The sequence below is a fragment of the Chrysoperla carnea genome, chromosome 5, assembly GCF_905475395.1.
Source record: "Chrysoperla carnea chromosome 5, inChrCarn1.1, whole genome shotgun sequence".
In the NCBI taxonomy this organism is placed as follows: domain Eukaryota; kingdom Metazoa; phylum Arthropoda; class Insecta; order Neuroptera; family Chrysopidae; genus Chrysoperla; species Chrysoperla carnea.
Genome location: NC_058341.1, coordinates 1413810 through 1441768, shown reverse-complemented (window position 1 = coordinate 1441768; position 27959 = coordinate 1413810). Strand labels below are relative to the sequence as shown.

Genomic DNA, 27959 nt, shown 5'->3' with positions numbered 1-27959 from the left:
AGAAACTACGAACCAGACAAAATGTAGACGATGAATTCATTCGTAGGCGACTTAGAATAAACAGTTTTTATTTCCAAAAATTCTAGCTAAAATGCTATTATGCTTCTCAATTTGAAAAATTGATCAAGGCTAAAGAGGAAAAAAGTAAAACTAATTTTCCAAAAGTCTAGGCAGCAAGAAAAATTAATGAAAACTTCATTTAGGGAAGTACTTTTTGATGAGTTTAGGTTTTCTTACACAAGAAGAAGGAATACGTTTTAAAAAGAATTCTATTGGAATAAAATTTAGCCGGTATAAGCTCTCTTGGGTGTTTTACAGTGAATTAAAAACTTTGAATAACTTTGACTAGCTTTGGCGTAAAGTTTAGAATTATTTTTTTTTCGGTTTGCTTTGGTTCGTTGAAGCTACTAGAAGGAAATGTCATTTCCTGAGGGTATGTGTTGGCATACAGAATTGAGGATGTAATAAAAGCCTTTTATCTTAATTAAATAGCAATGATTTCCAGGAAGGAGATCTTGTATAGAGTTTTTACTATTTTGGATCCATGATAAGATCCATGATGGTGTGACTGGCAAGATATTCTAAATTTTTTTTAGAAGAATGCATAAAATATTTAATACTTTTACTAGTTTTAAACTCACTCCAACTCTCAGTGAACATTCTGCTGATATGTTTAACGACCAGGCTAAAAAAGCCACAGTTTAATCGAAATTTTGAGCATATTATTTCGAATGAAAATTTCTGCTTTGAAGGAAAAGTTTTCATTTGCCAAAATTTCTTCAAGCTGAAACTTTTAAAATCCACGAAGAAGAGTTTAGCCGATACAGAATTTGCAAAAGAGTATGTGTATGGGTAGGATATCGCTAAAAGTAAGGTAAAAGTAGGGTATCGATGATTTTGATTAGAAAAAATAGCCGGCCAGGGAATACAAGACAAATTAAGGTATTCATTGATTTCTAGTTTTCATTGATTAATAATTTTTCGTGAGAAAACTCAAAAACATGCAAAAACGCAGTCAATTCTTCGTTGGGCCTGGCTAAATGGATTTAAAAAAACAAGACAAATTCGTCGCGAAAAGTTGGAAGTATTGCTAAAAAGTACTTCGATACAACTAAAAGTATCGGGTATCGACAATTTTGATAAGAAAAACTACCCTGCAAGATAAATTAAGCTACTTATTGATTTCTAGTTGAATAATTTTTCGTAAAATATGTAAAACTGCGGAAAATTAACACAATAAAACTAGTTTTAAAACTAGAACAGGATTTCGGTTGTTTAGTATTTTTCAATTAAAACAAATTCCATTTATTTCAAACTAAAACACATTAAAGCGAAAAAAAAACACGACATACATAAAAAAAAAAAACGATAATCAAGATTTTCGTTTTTCGCCGGTTCATACTACTATATACGGTTGAATCATGGTTATACTATAAATAGAATCAACTCTTTCCATTATAAATTTTCTTTACTATATCTATACATATATATCAGAAGGAAAATTAGGTTATGTGTTTTTCTCTACTGTCATATATTTTCGAAGGAAACTAGAGTACAAAATACTTTAATTATACTAAAAAAAAAACTTACCCGTCACACTTAATAGCGACATTTTTTTCTTCGAATAAAAACAATTTTCTTCTCCTCTGAGGTTGTGTGTAAAAATCCTCTCTAGAAATCACCAAAGGAAAAACTTTCACACTAAAAAACACGAAAAGTAACAAAAAATAAAAAGAAAAGTGAAAAATTTTATATATTTTTTTTTTGGAGAAAAGAGCCTTGTCACAATTTTCTAAAAACTAGTACCACTACAAGACTGATTGGCAGCTGAATTATTTTAAATATTTTTTTATTAATATTATTATTAAATATTTGAATATAATTATTTTTATTATAAACACTGGGCCCAATAATTATTGTAATTATTTTACATATCTTCCGCTGTCACTTCCATTTTAAGAAGAATAATTTTATTTTATTTAAAATTAAATATAATTTATTTGTATTATTAATAAATTGTTGATTAATTTTATTATTAATAACATTTTGATTATTATTTATACAATTACAAGAATCATGACAATTGTTATCTAACATTTTTTATTAATTTTAAACAACGAAACGAAACAAAAAAAATCGGTGAAAAAACAACACACACAGTAAAGAAAAACGGAAAATCAAAAATTAATTAACAATTAAATATATATTGAAAAACCAAAAAAACACAGCCTTTTTTTGATGTCGAATGCGGGGGGATGTACACGATGAATTTTTTTGGGGGGAGAGAACAAATAAAAAAAAATTTTGCTTGATTAGATTAGAAAAAACAACTTTCACAACACAATAACCGTTTTAAAACTGACTATAGAAAATGTGCTGATATGGTTTGTAATCCCGGTTTCTCGTTTTTTCAGTATTCTGATTGTGGCAGCCATGATGTAATGATGTGTGCTGTGCGCATGAGCGGATGAATCGTTCGTGCTTCGTAGTAGTATATATGATATTGTATATATGACATAGAAAGAGAGCTTTTCCTCAACTTTATCGTTCGTTATTCGTTCGTTTAACGTCGGTTTGTTCGATTCGGCTCTGCATGCATATATGTATGTTAAACACCGTATCGCAATATTAGGGGAAAAGATAGTACCTGCAATCGAAATTTTCTTTTATTTTATTATGAAATAAATACCAAGGTATACTTAGTTTAGTCCCAAGGCTTAGAAAAATGATTCTATTAACAAAATTTTGGTATGAGTGTTCTAAAAGTCACCTAATAAGTACATTTCCTATTATCCTTATCCGTGGATAAGATAATTCAAAAACGAAAAGAAATATCAAGCTGAAATTTTTATAACGTGCTCAAGACGTAAAAAGCGAGGTTAAGTTCGTAAATGAGCAACTTTTATAAACACCTATACCAATTACACCATACCAAAACAGAAAATAAATGAAAAACTTACGTGCGTACCTATTATCTTTGATCAGTGGTACAGTGAGTTGATTGATCCAAGGTACATGATGGTGCGTCTTCAACATTCCAAACAATAAGCAATGATTTAAAGATAATGATAATTGTCTTACATCTCTTTTTTCAAGTTTTATCTCTTAAGTGATTCAAGGTACAATACCTAACCGTCAACTTTACTATAACTCTACTAGTATTTTTGGGATGATGATATTATGGTAGAGTGACGTCACATTTTATCATGATTTTTGTGTGGAATATACAACCAATATGTGTGTATATAGTATATATATGTTGTTCGTTCCTGTTGTGTATCCCGTTTTTACGTTGATTGCTAATGCCTCTCTCTGTGCTTGCTTGTGTGCCTCTTTCTCTCTGCTGCTGCATGCCTCTGCTTGTGTCCCTCTCGCAGTGTCGTAACTCCTGTAAAAGTTTAGTAGTTGTATGTAGTAAATATAATACTTTACTATTATAGGAATAGGATATGTTCTGACATCCATATATTGATGCCACAAACGATTTTCACATACGATCAATTCGCATGTGAAATATTATTTAGTTAAAATGTATGTAAGATATTAGTGTTGGATTGAAACTGATATCGATTCATTTGATTCAATGGTTGAAGAGCAAATTCACTCGAAATGAGTATAAATTTATCCAATAAACAATTAATCAACCTTTCACAAACTTTGAAGCGCACAGACAAATTTGGAGAGGATGGAAAAGTGGCAAAATAGTTAATTTTCGAACTTTTGTAGAAAAAATTCTTAGATTAAAAAATGTTATCGTGAAATTGATATTTTGCATGATTTTGGGGTGCTTTGACCATTTTTTGGGTGAGTGTTTCATAAGGTAGCATATTTATAAAGCAACTCAACTGAAAACAATTTGCATTTTTTTTCCAAAACTCTCTAATTCAGCTGTGAAACTAAATCTGTTGTGAAACAACCACTTTTTAAAAATTTGAAATTTTATTTATCAATTAATTAATCAGCCTTTTGTGAAAAATTCATATCGTTCGGCTGAACGGCTTAGGAGAAATTAACTATGAAAGTGTTTTTACCAAAAAAGCTTCTTATTTTTATACACAGTTCTTAATTTTGGTATAATTTTAAAGCTTAAAATTTAAAATCAACATTTATTATGACTTCTTCAGATACCACCATGGAAAAAGTGTTTCGACACACAAAATTTCAGTTTTATTCCAATTCTTGAAGCAGATTCGTTCATTCCAACACTACTTGCTGCATACATGATACAAATATATAAATTTTCACTTTAAAACTTGTCTGTCGTCTGTTTTTATCCTGATATTGTCCTGGTTTAGGGAGAGGGAATAGGGTAGGACATTGAATTGTTGTAATTGGTAGGTTTATTTAATTCTCGTGTTTATTTTGATAATTTTTTTTTCTCTGTGTTTATTTTATTTTGTAATGAAATAAATTTAAAAAAAAAAAACAGGTTCAGGATATATTATTATCTAATTTTTGATCTTTTTAAATTGACAGGAAATAAAATATAGTCGGTCATAAATTACGGGCTTTAGGCAAGGTATTTTATTAGTCATGTTCAAGTATTAAAGTTTATTAGGAATGACAAATTATAAAATAAGGTTTTTACTACCAAGGCATGGAGTTGGCTTAGGAATGGAGTTTTTGAGGTGTCAGCTTCAGAAATTGTAAATTTGAAAGGTATATTGTATTAAAAGCGCAATATCTTCAAGCAGTTGTTGTAATTTTTGGATTACAATGACTTAAGAAAACGATTTTCGTGGAATTCGTGATCAAAAAAATTTTGTTTTCGTCTTTTTTCAAACTAGTACCTTAAAATATCAATTTTTAACCCAATGCTCATAAAAACATTGTTTCTGGCTAATTTGAGCCCTGCGCAATCGGTAATGTTGATAAAAATTCGATCAGATTTATGGTTTTAGAATTGTAGAAATCATAAATTCCTCATTTTTTTTAATCTAATCCATTATTCATAATGTTATTACGTTCTAACATTGTTATTTTAATATCCTTGTAAAAGAAAATTCCTGGAAAATAATGCATAATGATTTGCAATATTTATTCTAATGGAAATTAATTTCGACTTTGATAGTCATATTTAAATCTGGATTTCTAAGTAATGCAATATATTCATTATTTCTCATATTTCACAAGAAATATTATTTTATTCTAGAGCAACTAACTGAATTAATTGTTTTAATACTTTATCTACACCGAATGAAATGAATATGAAAGAAATCTTATCTACATCGTTTAAAAAGTTGTTACCGCAATAACTTTTTTGCAGAAGGGGTAATTTTTCGCTAAAATTATTAAAAAGAACTAAAATGCGACAACGAAAGTGCTACAGCTTATATTATGTTTCATATATTTCCACATTCACCATTTTAAAGGTGTATATACAGTTCCAAGAAATACAGTCTGATTTTATCGAGTTCAATACCTTTTATTGTGTATATCTATGAAAATATCTTCAGACTGAAGTGATTATCTCACATTTTCAATAAGATATTTCAAAACCCACGACCGTATTCAGCTTATATCTCAAACAGAACCAGAAATTTTGATCTAGCAGGGGAAAGTGAGAAAGTTTTTCCTAAAAATTTTACAAATTCAATTTTATTTTTACATAATACATACTAATGCAACTAAATCTCTGGTTCAAGTCTAGCGAAAGACCAGCTACTCTAATTCGCCCTTTCCTCGGTACGTCTCTGATATAGAATCAATAAGAAATACTTCGAAACAACATGTTTTCGATATGATATAAACAATAAAAAATCTAAATGAATTTTCTACGAAATTATTGATATTAAGAGAAAAGCTTGTAAGTCTGGAAAAGAAGGTTGATAGAAAATAAAGCTTTAAGCTTTTAAATAAACTATTTTCTTACAATAGTTTAACCATAAAATCTACATAATCCGAAGACTAGACGATTTCACTTATGGAGGAATTTTTACGAAAATGACAGATATTCGTTAAACTCTTTATTAACTTAGACAGTTTAGTCCAGAAGACATTTCTTAAACAGTTTCAGTTCAAATATATTAAATAGGTCAGTTTTATCCTTTATTTAGTCCATTACTACTGCACAAATCAGAACCGAATAGAAAAATTCAATAAAATTATAACAACTTCAATTAAGTACTATTTTTATTTCAAGTACTTTTATTAATGTCACTTTCCAGTACCTACCTACACCAAGTGGGTGTTAAAATAATATGATTAGTTCTAAGAATATATAAATTCATACAATATTTACAGGGTGTCACAGGTTCACATGTCATCCTTCTATAAAGCTCAAAATATAGCAAGGTTTGAAATATGATATATATCGAGAATTAGTATACACAGCCTTTAACTACATTTCAGAAGGCAATGAATAAATAGATTAACATTAAAAAACCATAGTAATTTTCAACGATACTGTTACTCAAATGTACGTATGAACTAACTGCCTAATAAAAAATTACCCACTCTATTAATGGACTAGTCTTTCCATAATCCTGTTATTTTTAAAGGATGAGTCCGATATTGACTAGTTGACGTTATAAGTGACTATCCCAATATTAAAATGGCGACAGATTTTTCGGAAAGCAGAAGACAGAAAAGCTTCGATCGATTGTCGAATAATCGAATATACGACATTTTTGCCTAGAATACTGAGTTATGTTCGATTTTAGTCACTTTTCTTGTAAGAAAAATTATATTTTTCATCCAACTAGAGAAGTGGATTAGTTAGTGGATCATGCCTGACACATTCTGTATGTCCTTTTTAATAAAAATTTAATGACCATAATAATTTTTCTATAAAAAAAAAATTGTATTTGTAGAATAATTACTTAGTACTTTTTGAAATGGAAAAAAATGAATAATTAGGCAATTTATGAGTGAGCGAAGGCGGAATATTTTAAGTCTGTTCACATGCTATCACATATAGTTGCAATTTTTTTCACAGGTGAATGTCCTCCTATTGCAATTGACAGCTTTCGGGTAAAGCAGCGATTTTTTTTTCAGCAACCCGGAGAATTGAGAATAATCTAAAGTCCGAACATGATATCTACCAACAAAACTCTGCAATCTTGATTGGTCAACTTCAAAACGAGCTATAAACCATAATAGATTAAATTGATGCACCCTGTATACTATTCATTTCACGTGGGTAGATCTTTTCTTAAACGCTAGCCGGTGAATCATCATATGAATATTAAATTAAAGTTTTTCTTTCAGTTTTTTTATTTATTTATATTTTACAAAAGTAATCTATTATTTTATATTTTTAATATAAACAATATCACATAAAATGAATAATGTAAGTTTAAAACTGCCATTCATATCCTATACATATGACAGGAACAAAGTTTAAAAAAAAAAAAAAACATTCTAAGCGTTACTATATTCGCTGTTACTTATTGTATAAATACTTAGAATATGATGTTCATGTTTTAATGTATTGTAGTATGTAGGTAAGTGTATTATTTTATTTGTAAGCTTTAAAAAAATTATGTCAATTGTATGTCATACGAACAAATGAATATTTTATTTTTATGTAAAATAAAAAATAAAAAAATATTTATAAAAGAATAACTAACATACGTTTATGTTAAAATATCCTGTTCATACTGAATTCTATATTATATCTTATATTATTAATATTCTCATTTAAAGATGAGTTATCAGAAGTTAAAGATAATAGAGATAATTTAAAGTAAGTACAAGGAAATAAACTAAATGTGGGTTATTTACGCACATATTGGGTTGACTATTAAATCAGAAGTATGTCTTTTTAAAACTAAGTAGAAGAAGATACATGAAACTAAATTCTTTTAAGAAAAAAAAAAGGTATTTGTCTGCGAAAATTAATACCTTGTACCAAGGTACGAAAAGTGCATAGTTCCTACCAAGTGTCCTACGACACCTCTCGCCCTTTGTGTTACAAATATTTATTTTGGGATTTTTCCTAGAAATTTTTCGTAGGTTGAATGATAAGAATAATTTTCCCAATGTTAGCAAAAAAAAATTAACACCAAAAGCATTAAATATACGATTATTAATTAATTTTTCGGTAAAAAAGTATTTTTAAATGTTTTGTCAACTCACCCACAAGCAAACCGAATATATTGGATAGCGGATCGTGTATTTTTTTTGTAAATGACTGTGTGGTTAAGTGAAATGGAAAAAAAACTCGTATTTGTTACAAGAAGTAGAAAATTTTCTATGTAATAAAAAACTACGTGAATTGAATAACGAATATCATTTTACTACTTCTTATTATTAAAATATATATTTATAAATGTTGTACAAAGTATTTCAAAAGTGTGAAATCATGAATATTGATTATTTAAAATAAATTCAATTAGTTAACTAGGCAATTTGTATGACGTAAATGTAAGAAAATATATAAGAATATCGTAAACTAGGCAATTTGTATGACGTTAATGTTAAAAAATACTCTAAAAATATCGAAAAAGCGTGAAAAACCAAAGTTTTTATTATATTTTCTTTTTGGAAAAAGTCGTAAGGTTTTTAAAATGAAATAATTCAAAATTTTGTCCCACAAACGGAACGCAAAACAGCCGAACCACTTTTAAACAAATTATTTACTTTACTTAAGAATTATATAGTATTTATACGATTAATTCTTTTAACTAATATCAACATTTAAGTTTTTTGTTTAAATATATTATTGGTAAAAAATTAATTTCAACGCTTGAATAGAAGATGTAAAAATTTATTATTTTGATAAAAATATAAATTGCATAATAAATTTGTTTTTACCAGTTCAATTATTTTGATATAAAAATTACTTACAAACACACAAAAATATCATTTTTAATCAAATAAAATAAAAATAAAGTAAAAGTAAAAGTAAAAATCAAATAAAGGGGCTTAATAATCGATTCGATGAATCGGATAATACCTATTTTTCGAAAAATTCCACTCATTCCTAGTTAGAATTGAATACTCAGTACTTCTAGAAAGTCTTTGTATATGTATTGTAATTACATTTCAACAGATTTAGAACAACAAAATTAATAACATTTCTTTCTTTTTTCCAAAACTTCTTCCCATATTCTAGAATCTAGAGTATAATAATTATATATTAATAATTTATGGTTTCCTTTTCTATTACTTCGTATCTTTTTCTATTTACTTTTATATTACATCTTTTTGGAACTATAATTAAATGTTGTACGGTATTAAATTTTTTTGGGGAGAATTTTCTTACACCGTGAAAATTTTTACACCGTGTTGAAGCAATCTCATAAATGCAATTTATAAGCATGTACTGATAGAATTTTTGGCTGATGAAAGTTTGCTTTGTAGTATTAAAAGTTCAAAGAGTTTTTAATTTATTAGTTAAAAGTCTGATTTCCATCTAATTTTCCCAAGTTCAAACAGAATTTATAACCAAAATTCGAAACAGTAGTCTCAAGTACGATCATAGATTCCACCTTAGGAGGAACAACTATTAACTTGGCTGGAAAGAACCAAGTTAAATTATCATAAAAAAAACGAAAATACCAATAATTTAATTATTTTTAAAAGTTTTGAATATTTAATTTTAATAATGTTTACAATTACTTCATTAAGCGTCCAATTAACTAACATTGTATATTAAATAATTGTTCCATATAGTCTTCCATTTAGTATTCCATATTCCATTTTATTATTATGTTATGAAAATAAATAAAATAAATGATTGTTATTTAAGTTTGTCTTCTATTTTTTTTGTTATTTTTTAAATAATTTATAAAATAAATATGTTTATACATATAATAGTGTATATTTTTTAATGGATCTCATTATTTTTATACAATTCTACTAACGTTATGTGTTATTTTTTTATTTTTTAACAGGTTGTATTGTTTAAGATTGTAGATACACATATAACACACGGAAGAATTATACACGAAAGATTATTAATATCACAAATTTGGATTATACTAAAGTAGAGATAAGGACCCAGTTTTAGGTATTTTTTCGATTAGAAATTCCTAATTACTTTTTAAAGTCGGTTCCTTATAAATAAAGTGTTTTTTCAGGAATGATATCAGTATATCCGTGGCTTAAAGCAGGCTAGAGGAAGAATATGTAGTGAGTAACTCACATTCTTCTCATTTATAGGCAATTTTATTACTGATATGAAATACAAATTACATAATGAACAAAACTAAATTTAATATTATTTTTCTATTGTTTCTATTTTTCCTGGTGGTACGTGGAAAAAAAGTGGTACGTTTTTTGATAGTGTATCTATTTTTCGTCACTAGCCAGCAAGAAGAAATTAAAATGAATGGTAAATCATGGAATTTGATTACGGAAAAAGGAAGATATCGCCATGTAATAGAAAAACAGACTGAAGAAATGGGATACTTAATATATCTCGATTATAATCTGGTTTTTATCTCATAAATTTAATAAGTATGATAAAATATATACACAATTTTTAAAATTACAACCTGTACAAAACAAAGTTTCTCTATTTTTGAAATGAAAATTTGCTTATTTATTTATTCTGTTTTGTAGTAATTTAAATAACGTTGATATTTTTTATTTTCTTTCTTGGATTCTGTTTTGATTAATTTTCAATTTTGTACACATGAAATGTTGTAATCACATTATTTTAAAATTGTTTTAATTAAAAATATATAAAACTTGACAGAATAAATCGCAAAACGCGATGTAGAGCTTTTTTAGTATGTTACTTGCCCTTAGGGGAGTGTGAAAATAACATACCTCCCCTAAGGGGGCGTGAAAATAAAAAGCTGTGCTACCTACGTTATCCGTGAAAAACAAAAAAATTACGACTTTTTTCAGTTTTTTGCAGTTTGTTTCAAGGGTAAAATAGGTTTTCATATTTTTGTAACTATAACAAATTTCAATATACACAGGATACCTAACTAATTAACTGTAGAATTAAATATCATATTGTTCCATCTGAATGTCTGTTTTTCTTAAACTTTTTTTTTTGATAGATCAATAACCGATAAATTAAAAACGATCGTACATATATATATTTTGAAAAGCCAATTAAATTAATTGAATTAGTTATAAAATATTTATCATTTTCACACCTAATAAATATTACCTAATAAACCTAATAAATATAAAATATACGACTGACTGACTTGAATTTTAAAATATAACAAGTTACCGAGTTGAACTAACTTGAATTGAATTGAATTGAAAATTTTATAGCGATCATAAATGTTGTATAAATAAATATATTCTAACTACAATTTTATTATTACTTATTGACAATTAAAATTCATTTATTACATGTATGCGAAAATTAATAGCTAATCAATAAATTTTATTTGAAAGCTCAATTTTTTTGGGGAGAATTTTTAAGTATAGAGAAAACCTACATAGTTAGAAAAAAGTATTTGTTTCTTAGCATGGATAGGCATATTTTCTTGGTCCGAGAAAATTCTTAGGATAGTACTAGGGCCATGGCAAGTTTAGACTTGTGGTTGAAATTATTTGTGACGAATGGTGACGAAAAATAATAATAAATTGTTTCGAAATCTGTCTAAATTTTTGGAATTTATAATTCAGGCATTCAAACGAACATAATTTTTGTTAAATTTGCATCAAAATAACCGAAGGAAAACTCCGTTAAAAGAAAATAATGAATCGGTACAATAAACTATATGAAGAAAAGCAACTTGTTATACCTTCGCATTCATTATTTAAAGCGGTAAGCTAAGGAAAATACAACAAAACCTTATATTACAAACCTTGTGTGCATTGAGAAAAAGGTTTTTGCATTTTAATGAACCTATTTATTGTACAATGCTTTCAATCTGACGTTTATTTACAACTTTCTTTTTTACCTACGACGTAAAGATTGTAAAAAAACAACAAAAGATTTGATTTTACGCTTAGTGTTGAAATTATTCAGTATGAAACTATTTGAGACTTCCATTTCAAATTTTTGGGGAAAATGAGACGAAAATTTTGATGCCTAAAGATCACTTATAAAAGAAAATCACCTATAGCAGAAATAACACACTTTCATTACTTGAGAAAATGATGGAACTATTCCAGGAAACGTTGAGCTTTACAGGTCAGTAGCAGTGAATTCTATATCAACAGATGTTATTTCAGTCTTGTCTGCCAATAAAATTAATAAACGTAAAGTGAATTTGAAAACAATATAATAAATAAAATAAATATCGATTATTTAATTTTTATCTTCAAAGCTATATCTAAAATATTATTGTACTTGCATTAATACTGATCAATTCAAAATTGATAATAAAATTATTAATAATAATATCTAATGAATACGTTTTATTATTAATATTAATAATCATATCTCTATCGTAACATATTTACAATGTTTTATGATTCATAATCTATTGATTTTTCAGTTTTTCTTTTTTTTGTAAAAACCATGAAATGTTATGTTTTAATATGTCTACCTATACGAAGTAGACTTTATACATTACACAATATAATTTTACATGTTTTTGTTATGTAAGTAATGTTACAGGATGATTAGAAAGTCACATGATTCCGTAACATTATTTAAAAATGTTTATTTCAAAGATTTCCTTCTTAACTACGATTGTGGGATTATGGTCCCGACATTCAGCTCATATGTAAACGGCAGCGAATAACTAATATCAACTCTGAAAAGTTTAGTCGAAATTTTAAAAGTTTCAAAGAAAAATGCAGTTTAATCGGGTAAAGTTTGGGAAAATCATCAAAAATTATGATTTTTGTACAAAAAAATTAATTTTGCTCGATCACATCTAAATTATATCCAATTTTGATTAACCAAGTACTAAATTTGGGTCATACTTTTCAAATTTGTGGCCAAATTCTTTCTAACTATAATAGATTCCACGATTCTGCGGTTGTGGGCCCAACATTTAGCTCAAAGTACCGTAGCAAATCAATTAGAAAATCTTAAACAAAGAAATTCGTTCTAGGTAAGTGATTTAAAGATCACCAATATACCTGTATAAAAATAGGTATACACGTATTAGCTTAGTCCCAATGTGGCTGACTAAGCAAGTAAGTACTCTAGGCAGCACACACTATAAAACTACATGCTTTAACTGTTAAACTCTCTGCTTGGATCATTCCACTTTAGGCCCAATGTTCCTAGCACTAGTTTAAAACCAGAACGTTTGCTTGTTGTAACTATCAAACACAAACGTTACCGTGCTCCATAGCAACACGTTACATATGGGGAAAGGTAGAACAATAGTGATCCAAGTAACATTTTTATGTTTGTAAGAAAATAAAGAAAACGTGTTATTAAGGATGTTCAAGTGCCAGTGTAATGTAAAAAAAGGCTTGATTTTTTTAATATAAAGTTGGGCTTAAAGGGTTGGGTTAAGTCTAAATCAATACTGAAAATTTTAGGGAGATTGCTCCATTATTTAAACAAATAAATGACTTCAAAAGAAGGTTTTATGGTAAAATGGTAGATAGATTATTCTCCAAACTATTCGGTATTTGAATTAAAGTTAAAACCTTAATAAATTTTTGAAGAAAAAAAACCCGTTGTGCCAGACTAATTTGTTAAACTTCATAAACCGAAAATAAATAAAATTATACGAAGATAGAAAAAGTCTCATAGCGGAAGCACTGACAGAGGTTAAAAAAATGATACTTGGATCACTATAGCTCTACCATGGTTATATAATGTCAGTTTTCATACCTATACCGATGTATCGTAGACTAGGTCGCAGACATGTATAGCTCTTCCGTAACATCATGCATGTTTGTAAAACTAACTCATAGTGGGAGCTATATAGTAACGTGAATATAGTACACATCTATGGAAACGCATTCAAAGTCCATTAACCTTTTGACCTTCTAAATTTCAAATAATAATATTTTATGCTTATTAATATTTTTTTTTTCCTAGTATTCAATGATTTTATCATTGTCTAGAAAATAGTAATCAATACACGGTGAAATTTATTTGAGGACAGAATATGACGGAAAAATACTTTAACACAAATAGCTTTGGAGTCCGTGGAAGTAAAACTATACTTACACGGAAGTAAAATTAAACTATACTTCATCCCAACATAAATTCAATAAAAAGAAAAAAATATCCGAAATTTAGTCATCTTGATATAAACTTTCAAAAAGTTGCCCAAGCCCTCGTGTCAAATTCTTATTTATGAAGCACCCTGGATTTATAAAATAAAGGGACAATTTTTTAAAAAGACTGCCTGAATAAATGTTCGGGTAAATCTCCTCCCTGTAAATAATGTTTCATTTACCCATTCAAACAGTCGTATAATTTATTCGATTCGATACACATCGAACTGTCTATGAATGTCGATTTCGTATAGTAATAGTAACCTATTATTATCAATGTAATATGGGTCATTTATAAATACACTTTATTCTAGGGCTCATCTGTTTTTACACCCAAGAGGCCTGTTTGTGTAGTTTTTATGTTAATAAAAATGTATATTTACTAATTAAGAGCTTCTCCAAATTTCACTAAATTTTCAAATCGACAATAGGCAACTTTTCAATGGCATTAGGCAACTTTTCTAGATTATTTATCTCCTAGATTTCTGAGATCAACTCAAGTGTGAGTTACAAACTTTTTAAATACATTGTATAATTTCTAAAATTGATAAATGATGTTCACAAAATAAAATTATGAGATTTTTTTGTTGTAACTAAAAGTTTTTAAATTAGCATCATAAACGACCAAGTAAGCTTGATCACATTAAAGAAAATCGATTAAGTCTGAGCAGTACCATACTCTTCAATGTAATCTAAAATGTAAGTGACAATTTTTCATTCGATTTTCACATGATAAACCAACGAAACGTGTTTTTCCCAAAGGGAAAATTCATTCACAAGTGTGATTTTTCGTTGTAAATAAACACTGCTTATTTGAATATAATTATAAAAAAGAACCAGTGCTTTATCATGGATACAGTATTCTAAGCTTACAAAGGGATGGCAAAAAAAAAACGGTATACTAAGTTGTTTAAAATTATTTATTTTTAAGGGAAAATTATTTTTATTTTTCAACATTTTATTTTCTTTTTATTTCATTATCCGGTAACTAAATTTACACTTGCTTAAAAATTAAATATACTCACGAGCAAAGGAAATCAATGCAGATACACAAATACAGATTTATAGTTTGATCAAACAAACATTTTCTGTGAAAGTGTATTGTTATAAAATGATTTGGTTTTTGGATGATATGTTGTTGCACAAATATAATAATAACAATAAATAATAATTAATTGTTTCAAAGCATACTCTACACACATCCTTTTAAATTCACTTCACTTCATTTTAACTTCAGCAGTAATTAAAATGTTCTAAATTTTCACTCTTAAACCTTCAGCACACTATATTTTATATCTATCGTTCGTTCAGTTGAGTTGAATGTACAATATTTGTAAGTGTACACTGTGTGACAAACTGCTTGAAAGTTCCTCGGAAAGGCCAAAAAAATCACGGTAAAGGTGTTCATAAAATCACCTAATTAGTCCGGTTGCCTGTCTGTCGTCTATGCGTCTGTCACCACGATTACTCAAAAACGAAAAGAGAAATATATGAAGCTGAAATTTTTATAGCGTACTGAGAACGTAAAAAGTTAGGCTGAATTCGTAAATGAGCATCATAGGTTATTGGGGTCTTGGGTCCGCAGGATCCATCTTGTAAACCGTTAGAGATAGAACAGAAGTTTAACTTAATTAACTAAAGTTTATTATATTATATATTATATTATATATTATATATTATATATTATATATTATATATTATATATTATATATTATATATTATATATTATATATTATATATTATATATTATATATTATATATTATATATTATATATTATATATTATATATTATATATTATATATTATATATTATATATTATATATTATATATTATATATTATATATTATATATTATATATTATATATTATATATTATATATTATATATTATATATTATATATTATATATTATATATTATATATTATATATTATATATTATATATTATATATTATATATTATATATAAACTCGCTTATTGAATACATTTAATATTCAATCATTTTCTCAAACATTTTCTTGATGTTGTTGAATATATATTGTGATATAATGAAATAGAACATTAGTTTTGTAGAAGAGAGTCTATAAACAGATAGATATATATTATATATGCATACACAACATACACCTAGTGATAATAATTTGTATATGTTGTTTTGTATATTGTTGTTTGAAGTTGAGAATGAAAATTTTAATTGAGTTGGAAAAACTTTAATGTTCTGCTTGCTGCTTGTGTTGAAATTAATTTATTTTCAGTTCACAGTAGATAATATGGATCTATTTTACCTATATCTCTATGGATATACATTGTGTTTAGCTTAAAGGAAACTACCTGGATGACCGAGCTTTATTCGGAATTTTTTACTCGCTGATAATTGGTTTTTTTATAGATGAAATAATTTTAAAAAACCGTCACTTTTTTGGGAAAATTATTGATATCTTGGATTTCACGAATGCAATTTTTGCAGGGATCTCTATGTTTCGGGTCATGTCCATCAAATACAAACATGATTTTTCGAATCTCACTGTAAGTTTCTGTAAGTTGAGTTTAGCGTGTTTAAAGAATTATCGGATGGTATATATATTGTTTTCTTTTACTGGCATCAATTTTAAAAAAACTTAGAAATCTCTAAGTAAAGGGTTTCTTCAATTTATATTTTATTCTATCAATTAGTCAGAACGAATTAAAATGATAAAATAATTGTTCGAAGAAAATATAATAAACCAATCTATATCTCCGCAGGTAAGATGATATTATTGCGGTCTAGAATATTCCTTATTGGGTAAGTAAATATTATAATATTTTATTTTTTTAAGGAAATAAAATCGATTTGTATTATTTATTCGAGATATATTCTAGGTTGATATACCTACAAGTGTATATCAATATGCGTGCTTCTTATCGAAATAAATATTTAACAAAATGTTTAACTTTCTAGATACTGTTTAAATATTATTTTATTGGGGGAAAAATATTCGAGTGTTTTTTTTATTTGATCCAAATTAACCTTTTGTCAAAGTTGTTTATTTAGGAAAATAAGTTAAAAATATTTTTTTTAATTGAAAATTTGTCTTTTATTCAGGCCTTCGATTCGTATACAGGATGCTTAGGAATATTGCAAAAAAGGAATGGTGTAATTCCTTGTCCAAAATGTACAAAGTTACGAAAGGATCGTAGTTCCTACCGGGTGCTCCATGACATCACTCGTTTTTGTCTATTTACCTTTATGTTTTAAAAGTTTCATAGTTTATTATATTACAAAAATCTGGAAGATTCAATTTGTATCAAACTAAATAAAAAATATTCCGCTCACATGATTCCATGACATTTTGAAAAATATAAAATAAATTATTGTTATGAAAAATATGTTGCTGTGTTAACTCAAGTGAGAAAATTTTACATTCGAAACGTTAAAGTGTCGTAATATTTTCTAATAATTGATTTTATATGAAAATTTGGGTCAAAAAGTTTTCTACAAAATAAGTTATTTGTGTTGGAAAATGAGACAGAATAGTCGTCGTCTCTACAGTGAAAATATATAGGACCATATTAGATATTTTGTACATAGAAACAATCGAAAAATAGAGAATCATGTGAAATACGACTTATGTTTTTCCCAACTTTACAATCTATAAATTTTATTTTTATATTTATTATATATAATTTTTTTTTTTTTTTTTGAAAACAATTTTCCTCAAGGGAAATATTATTACTTATTAAGTAATTTTTATGTTTTCATATGAGAAAAACATCACTATATTAAATATAATTACTTACTTCGAAAATAATAGAAACTCATTTTCGAAAAAATATCGTTTATTCTTTTCTAGAAAATATATTTACGATATAAAATGTTAAAAATAGAAAAATTATTGTTTTATTTTAGAAAAATTTCGAAGAATAAAATGTTGTCTATTTGTTTTGACATAAATATTTCATTCGAAGAAACATCATGTAGAATGGGAATCGAACTCACGCTCTTTGATAATCCAATCTGAAGCTAATAGTTTCTGTAATTTTTTATTTATTTTATGGGTCGTAACTGCTTGTTACGACGAAATATGATCTGAGCATAAATCGAGTAAAACGTATCTTTTGATATTTCAGGCTGTGTTATTCTAGAAATTTTGATATTTTTGTCAACTCTTGGGGCAACAATTTTAAATTTTACATGCATAGCCAGATTTTCTTAGTCTATTTCTAAAGTTGTGGTAAGAATCATGAAGGGTGATTCCATGAAAAATTGTTCCATGAATGGAAAAAAGTATTTTTCTTACTTTAAAGTCATTTTTCTTACATTTTTATTGTGAATTTTTAAATCGAAGTTGATTCTGTCCCTCGGTTAGGATTGAGTAGTCCTATATATTATTACTTTAGCAAGTTTTTTTCTGCCCAACCTAAAATTTCATGAATCTATTCTCATTTCCAAGCTTATAAGTTCTAGGTTTTACGAAGAATAAACTCACGGTCTAAAAATGTACCACTTAGGAAAAAACAGGCTTGAAAAATTTGTTGTTTGTTGTTTTTAGCCACGATTACGGGAACATAATTCCCAACGGGTCGAAGTAGTGATAGAAAATATATCAAAATGTTTATAGAATGAACTTCTGAGTGATATTAAAGTTTTTTATTATAAATTATTTTCGAGGTACGGTTTTAAACTTTTTAAAAAGAAAAATATTGCAATAAAAAGTTTTTATTAAATCTATAACAACAAATATTGAGGACAACAAACACTTTTCACAATAACTTTTCCAACAAAATTATCCAGGACACTTTTTTAGCCGTTCGTGTAGGATTACATTTGAGAAGTATATTCGATAACTGCTATTATTCGCGATGTTATTTCTTTTATGTACAACCCACATAGTTTCTCAATTGTCTAAGTTAATACTAAAAACACATTAGTTTTTCCTTGTAGAAAATACATATTTGAAATGAAAAACCTGAGTACACACCTTTTTTGGCTTGAAACACTATACTTAGTTTTAATGTTATCTTTTATTGCTTGCGATCATATTATATTTTGGAATGAACATTTCTTGAATAAAATCTCTACCAAATATTTCTTAGATAAGCTAATTAACCCCAGTGGCGTAGCCAGGAGTGAGCAAGAGGTTGCATCATGTCCCGGGCGCTCTACTCACAAAAGGCGCTAAATAGTCCGCAAAACAAAAAATTGTTGGATAATTTTTATATTAGCGACTGAACTAGCAGAAATTCGAGACAAGCTCCGTAAAGAGGCAATAGAAAAAGCGAAGTCTCTTTGTGAAGAATGGAATTCTGATACAATAATACGTGAAAGTATATGCCATAAAATGCCCGGAGAATTGGCTAGAGATAAATGATAGGGTATCTTTTGAACTAGAGATGATCGTATACATTTCAAAATCTAATCTTGTTTTCTCAATTTAATTTTTTGTCTCAAATTTTAAGCGCCGCTTGAACCTACGACTTTATTAATTTGCGAGTATATTTCACATATAATATTATATATTTTTCGAACAAGGGGGGGGGGGTGTAACTTTTCTTGGATTAACTGCATTTTGTTTAAAGGATATCATAGTACATGTCAACAATTTGCAGTATACTTTCAAATCAATCTATGGAAATTGATATATAGGTATTGGCAAAAACTTTTGAGACTTCTTGTAAATTCAAAAGATTATTTAACACATTACTTTTGAACACTTGGTATGAACAAAATCTTGCCAGAGGGTATGATCTTATTTATACAAGTGAATCATTTGTGTATTGAAAATACTACAATAACTTTAACTATAGCAAATGTTATTTGACTTGCGTGTAAAGTTATACAGTTGTGGAGAAACTATGCTGAAAATTATTGAGTTTTTACCATATTTACCTTTATTTTTCAAAAAAGTAGGCACTTTATATCTGTTACTTAATTCGAATTTTTACATGTCAATTCGAATATTATTTTGTTTGGAATTTAAAAGGAATTTGAAAATTCGGAAATTTTCAAGTATTAACCTTCTTCTTAAACCTTGCTTCGACTATTTGCTCGACCTTTCAATCCCCCTTAAATAAGCCACAGCCAAAATTACTTATAAATATTGATAAGAAATAACATGAAAGTTAAAGTGAGTATTCTTAGCCAAAAGAGTTTTATGTATGCTTTTAAAATCTTCGATGTAAACGAACCAAAAAATAAAAAAAGTGTAAAAAATCCAGCAGCTTCCATGTAACAATTATCCAAAATGATTTATGATGGCACTAACACATATAGTTTTAACATTTAAATTTATTCAAATTTTCACTGTTTTACCTACGTTTATTTTTATACCATGTATATATGACATATATATCAAGGTATACTAAGTTTAGTCCCAAGTTTGTAACGATTAAAATTATTAATTCTACAAACAAAATTTTGGTATTGGTGTTCATAAAATCAATTAATTATGCCCGTCTATCCGTCAAAAATTTTTTTTTTAAATTGTACTCGGGACTTAGACAGAGAGTTCGAGTTCGTAAATGAGCCACATAAGTCAAGACCTTGAATACGTTTTACATATCTTGTACAGCGTTAGAGATAGGATTAAAGTTTCAAGGTAAAAAAAAGTTCCTTATAAAAAACTAAACAACTTTTGCATCAAACATTTTTTCGTAAACAGCACTGTTTACCCACTTATTAAGTACTTTGTGAGTAAGTGTAACTATCTTGCATGACGTAAAAAACAAACGATTGCGTAATCAACACTATCTATACATAGTATTTAAAAAACTAACTCAGCCAATTGTTTGTTTTCATCTATTTTTCTTGTTTGTTTAAAAATAATATTTATAACCACATTTTTATTAATATTCATTGCACATTTCTGTTTTTCTTTCAAAAAACAAACAAACATGCTGGCTTGTTTTTAACACAATATTATTATTGTAATAACAAACTAACAAATCTTTAGGATAGGATAAAAATATTGGATTCTAAAAAAAAATATGGTAAATATGACTCTTGGAATGCAAATCGAATTGGTAAATTCAAAACGAAAAAGTTTGTGGAATTAATTTTTTTTATGATACAATAGAAATATAATTTTAAAAAAAACAAGCGGTGTCGTGGGACACTCGGTAGAAAATATGTGCCTTTCGTATAAATATTAGTTCTGTGGTACACTACCTCGTTGTCAAGGGTGACAGAGGTCTGTCTTTGTCTATGACTTCGACCACAAATTCTAGTTTTAAGGTAATTTTATCAAAAATTAATCTGAATTTGAAAGTCATTAGCACAGACAAATAACATTTTTGCCCTAGATAACTTTTGTCCAAAACATTTTTCTAAGGATAGCGTTTTTTGTTGTCTTATAAAATGCAATAAAAACATATTTTTAAGTCGCATTTGCTCCGAAAGCTGACGATTTTCATAATAGATTTAAATGGTCCACTCTGTATGAATAGGGTGGATTTAAAGATTTAACATCGTATGCTTTATGGCTTAGAAATATCTAGGTATGTATTTTCGAATTAGTTTCCGATCTATACATAAATTAATTAAAACTTTCAAATTAATGCATACATGTTTTCTAACATAATTAAAAATTCATATTATGCATCACATTATAGCATGTAAATTCTTATAACTATATTCTAGGAAATTTTGATGAATACATTACTCCGAATCTAGCATTGATTTTATGATAAAGTTTTCACAGACTAGGTAATATGGGTGCTATCATAACGAGTTAAATATAAAATGTATTTTTGACTCTTACATAATATTTACGAAAGTAGCTTGAGTGTTTAGGAACGTTTTTTCTCCACTATCTCTGTAAATTTGCATTTTCAATAGATTTTCTTATCGGTTCATTAAATTTGTATGAATTATAGGTATCGTACACAATAAAACGTATAGGTCTAAAATATGGTAAGATTGAATTTCATGAAAGAGATATTTTATTTACCAACACCAAAACTACCCACCCAGTTTCGTTCCCCTCGTTCTAAACCTTAATAAAATGGGTATTGCCAATTTATGTTCAATTGATATTGATAATAAACAATATTCAATAAAATATTGAATATTAGAGAAAGTTATATGTTTCTAATTTGAATATTTAATTTTTGGTGGAATATTTTGCTCGGAAAATTGGGAGTTTCAATACCGAGTAATAGGTGATTAAGTTGTGTACACTGTAAAAAAAAATACTGGAGTTCAAGTAATCGTGTTTACTTGAAGTTGATGTTCTTGTAACAAGAAAATATTTCTTTAGTCGACTATTTCAATGCTTAATTCAAAAAAGTAGCTCGGCATCGATTTTCAGTTTAAAATTTTTTCTTATGAAGTTAAAAACAATTGAACACATTCTATTGAACACACAAAACAATAAAAAATCTATTTTGCTCGTTTGAAAAAAAAAAGGCACACATAGGTCAAGTGTCAATCGCAGTATTCGACAGTCGTTTCAAAACGACTGGATATTCGAGCGGCAGTTGTCAAGGCCATGCCTAAAATTTTGTCGTCATGATAATTTTCATAGCCGAGAGCTTCTCTTTCAAGGAACTGGGAATATTTGTAAATGGAAGGTAAAGTACCCAGAAAAAACGGCTTTCTTCGTTTAATAAAATTAAAAAGAAATCGGAAAATTTCTTGAAACAAAAATCAAATTTTGTGCCGCCTAGCAATTATTTTTCTCGAAAGATCACAAACAGAGGATTGTTAAAAAAGTGACGTCATCAGTTTAGCATGTTTGAAAGCTCCACACTCCTTCTTTACACTATCTCTTGCATAAATCAAATACAACATATGCATTGGAATAATTTCCAACCATAGGTGGCACTCCTATTCTTAGGAGTGCCACCTTCTTCGGAGATACTTCTTGCGTAAAGAAATTGAATTGTTAGACACAACCTTGTCTAAAATTCCCACCCGAAATAACTTTCAAATGTTACTTCTGGCCCTAGATCAATTTTTACCAAACTTACAACCCCGTCTAATAAAACCCACCACCCAAAACAATTCAATTGTCTTAAAATAAACAATAATGGAGGACATGCAAGCAAGCAAGCAGCAAGCAACGAACGAACCGAACGTACAGAACTGCAGTGCTTGAATTCATTCATCACAACAACACAATGGTTATAATTTACCAGTTACCAGGTTTAAAATCTGGTACAGTCATTATGATTTGTTTTATTCAACATGAATAATTACCTTGTAATTGTGTGTGTAATGGCTTACGGTTATATTTTCATTTCTATTGTCCTCACTTAACTAAAAAACTTTCCATTTATAGTCTAAGGTAGTTCATGCGAAACAATCTTTTAATCATGGATTCACGTTCTTTGAATTTTAATGTGGTATTATAAGTAACATTAAAGTTACATACTTTTGAAAGTCGAAACGTGCGTTTACGAATTATGTCCCTTATCGGACGTTATCACTCTGATTTGTTTGCGGGTTGATAGGTACAACCAAGAAAAGTGTAGCAAAAAACGAAACAAAAAATAATAATTAAAATGCCAAAAATTTGCCAAATAATTTGGCAATTTGTAAAAACAAGTTGTGAAAGTGAGAAAGAATTAATTTAGTTTCAACTCCCTAATTGATCTATAGGCATTCTTCAATTTAAAGGTTTTTCTAGACTCATCGATATCACGAATCGCAAAATCTAAGCTAGAACGAATTCGTGATAGTAGAGTTTGATTGAACTACCTTAACTCGTTTATTTCGACAATCTCTCATATTCTAGATAATATAAAGGGGCTTAGAGAGGGTAGAAAAGAGAGAAGTAGATGTTTACAAAATTTGTACGTATAATAAATACCATCTTGAATGAAATAATTGTTGATAATTATACAAAATGATAATTAAATTAAATTTTCTTTAAAAGGTCAAGTTTATTATCTAATAACAATTATTTCATCCGAAAATTACAGAAGGGGCTAAAATTAGCATTGTTTACAATTTAACGCAAAACAAAAAATTTCGAGTCAGATTTTCGAAGTTCTAAGAAATTCTATAAAATGAATTGAATCACAAGTCTAAACTTGTCTTGTTGGTCGTACTTCCTTAAGGAAGTTCTTTCCTTACTAGACATCCTTAAGAGCTGCCTGGTGGTTTGTTTGTACTCAACTAACAAATATACAAACTTTTATATTTATTATATTAGCATGAATTTTAAAAAAAGTAGATAATTTGTGCCTACCTTCAATATTTTTAAAATTTTCTACTAAAGTATTGATGAATCATTATTAATATTAGTAATATAAATATTAAATATGGATTTAATATTATTAATGATTATTACCAATTCATTATTGAACTGATATTATCGATAGGTATAACATCTACCAATCATATAAAATATAATGACCATATAATTCATAACAATGATTGCTCTCAAGTACGGTCTGTAACAAACTTGACTGGCCATCAATTTTTAAAAAATTCGTAGCGTCGGAGCTGCGTTAGGTAAGCGAATTCCCTCGGAGATTGAAAAAAAACCCTTATTTATCTCTCGATTAATCTCAGTACCAAACTTGACCTTTCAAATACCAAAATCCTTTTTGATATAAAATTTTATTCAAATCGGACAATTGCGAACGCTAGAGAGTTTACAGCCACATAAAGGTATAGATACAGACATATACATATATAAATTTTAAGGATGGTCATTTTCGACATCTGGTAGGTAGGATCGATGAGTATTTGAAGAAATTTTTTCCAAAATTCGATCGTCAGTACAAAAGCAACAACATTAAGATCTGTTTACTCTCTCTTAATTGTACTCTTTACGTCTCCATTAGTTTAAATATTTTTGACATTAGACCATATAATTAAGTGGAGGTGGTACACATTCAAATCCATAAATTATATATTCTAAGGTATCAATATCTCATATGAACACATATGTACACACAGATAGTAGGTAGATACATTTAATTTGACAATGATAGATTGCTAACATTAAATGTTAACTCAATCATAAAATTGAAGTTTGTGTGGTAAATAACACTAAACATTCTATGACATTAACACAAACATAAACAATAGACACTCTGTCCTGCCCTGCCACCGGCCAATTTATAAGGGGGTAGTTGAAAAACTATGACAAATTGAGCAATGTTTTATCAAATATGACGTCGACATAATATGAATTCTTGGTACGGTTGGAAATTAAACGACAGGAACTGAGAGCCAATACTTCGCAAATTTTCACTCGTTTCGTTAAAGGAAACCTTGAAGCCGAAGTACATAGTTTGATAGTATAATAGTATATGCTGGGTTTTTAAACAATTAATAATGATTGATTCATGAAAATCTATGTATATATGATGAGTTTTAAAAATGGTGTTGACAAATTTCCTCTTAATTTATGTGTGTCATGTCAACTAAAATTAATTTTGGTTTGTGACCTCATTAAGTGTTAAATAAAAGTTGTAATAAATTTACATATGATAATATAGTGTTACATTTATAGTTTTAGACCGTATGCTCATAATAAAACAAAATTTGGTGAGGGTAACTTTAGTAATAAGTAATATTGAAAATTGAGGAGGCTGGAGAATCGAAATCTTAGAAATCATATCTTTTAGTACGTCCTAAATGTTTAAAAAAAGTTATTAACAACACATTACTTGCAAAAATAGTGCAACATTGTCGAGAAGCTTGAAAAATAGTTATATTTCCAACAACTTCCCCTCTTTTTTCAGCCTTTTCGACAGTTCTATTATTGTTCAGGTACTGCTGTCAATGACTTTGAAAAATTACCTACGAAAAACACGATAGTTAACAATTTACTATAAGTTCGATATTCGAGGCTTCAGATAAAACCTCTATTTTCTGTTCTGTACTATCTTTCTTTCACACCCATTAAAATGGCGAATATGAAAAGAATCATAATAATTTCTATTCATTATGGGCACATGGTCTATTAGTTTGAAATAACATAAATATTCAACATAGAAATATATGCTGGCAACATAATACATAACATTAAAACATAATATTTAGTAACAAACATAACATATAGATAATTATTTGTAGATATTTATTGAAACTGACTATTATATCGTGGTCTGTTCTTTGGTCCATGGTCCATGGTCCATAGTAGTTAATTTATGGTCAAATTTATATGATACAATGAATACTGACAACTAAATACTGTCAACAAAGATTTAAATTTATACGATTTATAATTTGGTTTTAAACAAAGACAATAAATATACAGTCTGTGTTCAATTCCATTAGTTAATTGAATCGGTATTGGTCGTGTAATTGAACACGAGCTGTATGCTTAAGAGGAATTACAGGGTGCTTTTTAATTTTGGCAAATGCTTGAAACTCGAAAAATAAGCAAGCTCAATGAAAAAAATTCGAAGCGCAGGAGCTACGTCAGCTAAGCGAATTAAGGGCAAATATCAAATAAACTCAAATATATTCTTACTTGATTAGTAGTTTCAATACAAAGTTTTATGAGTTTTTAGTATGAGTATTTTGTCAAAAGGAATTATTTATAAAATTTTAATTTTCTAAACAATAAATGGCATGATAATTTGGTATTTAAATAATATTTACAAAACGTTTTCTGTTTAAATATTGTAAATAAATACATGTATTTATTGATTCTGTATCGATTTAAGGTATTTGGTAAAAGTATTTTATCATAAATAAACAAAACCTCTTTATAACCACACCACATTACAAATAGCTACTTATTTTGCATATCGATAAAGGTAAACGAGAACACTCAAACTCATAAAAATTGAACCACAATGTTATGGAATTTGTCATCGTAAGATCAAGATTTTTATTTTCAAGTTTGATGGCCAATTTTGTTATAACTTCAAAGGCTACTTTGGTTTTCGAAATATCCAAAGCTAAATGATTGTACAAAAGCAATATTGGATCTTTTGAAATTATTCCAAATATTGACGAATTTTATTCTTATTTTTCGACTTATATTGTCAAGTTATATCATAATTCATCATCAGAATTGAAAATATATAAATTTCTTTTAATTTGTGTCCCCATTACCGTGCTGATACATCCTTAATTCGTCGAGCACAACGGAGTTTTCGTTTTTTTATTTTAATTTTCACCGACTAGTTTTGGAGAAATCTATGAAAAAATTTCATCCAACTACTTTTTTCCGATAAGACAATGGTAAATATGACTTATTTTGAAGTCCTTAATTTATTTAAATACTCGGGCAACCTCCTCCTAAAATTTTCAGAATTAATTAAGATTTAGTCTAACTTCATGTAAAAAAAATCAAGCCTCTTATCCAAAATTGCCTCGACGATCGTACAGTCTTACGATGTGATAGAAATAAGCATAATTAATTAGAACAATTTTGGATAATTCAGAGTGTACATGCTATAGACCCCTTACTTGGTCTGCCTGCCTATGATGATAAATAAACAACCAAAAACGATTACATTTATAAATTTTAATAATTCTTACACAGCATAAAACAATATTCAATAAACTTACGATACAAATATTTTATACCTATTAATTATTATTAAAGCCTATTAATTAAATTGATAAATACTAATAATTTGTAATATGAAAAAAAGAATAGTGTACATCCATCTACTACCAAATACAAGGTGAATCATAATAACCACACAACATTAAATAAAAATTTTAATTTTCGATATTTATGTTCATTTAATAATAAATCAATAGAAGATTTCCCCTAAAGCACAAAAAATATTCACTTAAAATTATGGTTGTGTAATTATTATCCAATTTTTATACCAAAAAGAGTGTATTTCTTTGTCAAAAATTTCACGATTTTCAGAAAACATGGCGGATTCCGTATAATCTTAAATTTAATTTATATTCAGCGACCAAAAGTACCTACTGGAGTACACTTTGGACTCACAATTTTATGGATTTTACCCGAATAGGCTTCGATCGACACTTCAAAGAAGTCGA

At 27.7% G+C, this 27959-nt stretch overlaps 1 long non-coding RNA gene across 1 annotated transcript in view; it reads right to left on the bottom strand.

Annotated features, from left to right (window-relative positions):
• Positions 1-2256: 2256 nt before the first annotated feature.
• LOC123300717 overlaps positions 2257-27959 on the bottom strand; it is a 65135-nt gene continuing 39432 nt past the window's right edge. Inside the window, exons 3-4 of the long non-coding RNA XR_006535392.1 lie at positions 2969-3388; positions 2257-2647 (exon numbers count right to left, since the gene is read on the bottom strand). This is a non-coding gene — a long non-coding RNA (uncharacterized LOC123300717). The remainder of the gene's footprint in view (positions 2648-2968; positions 3389-27959) is intronic.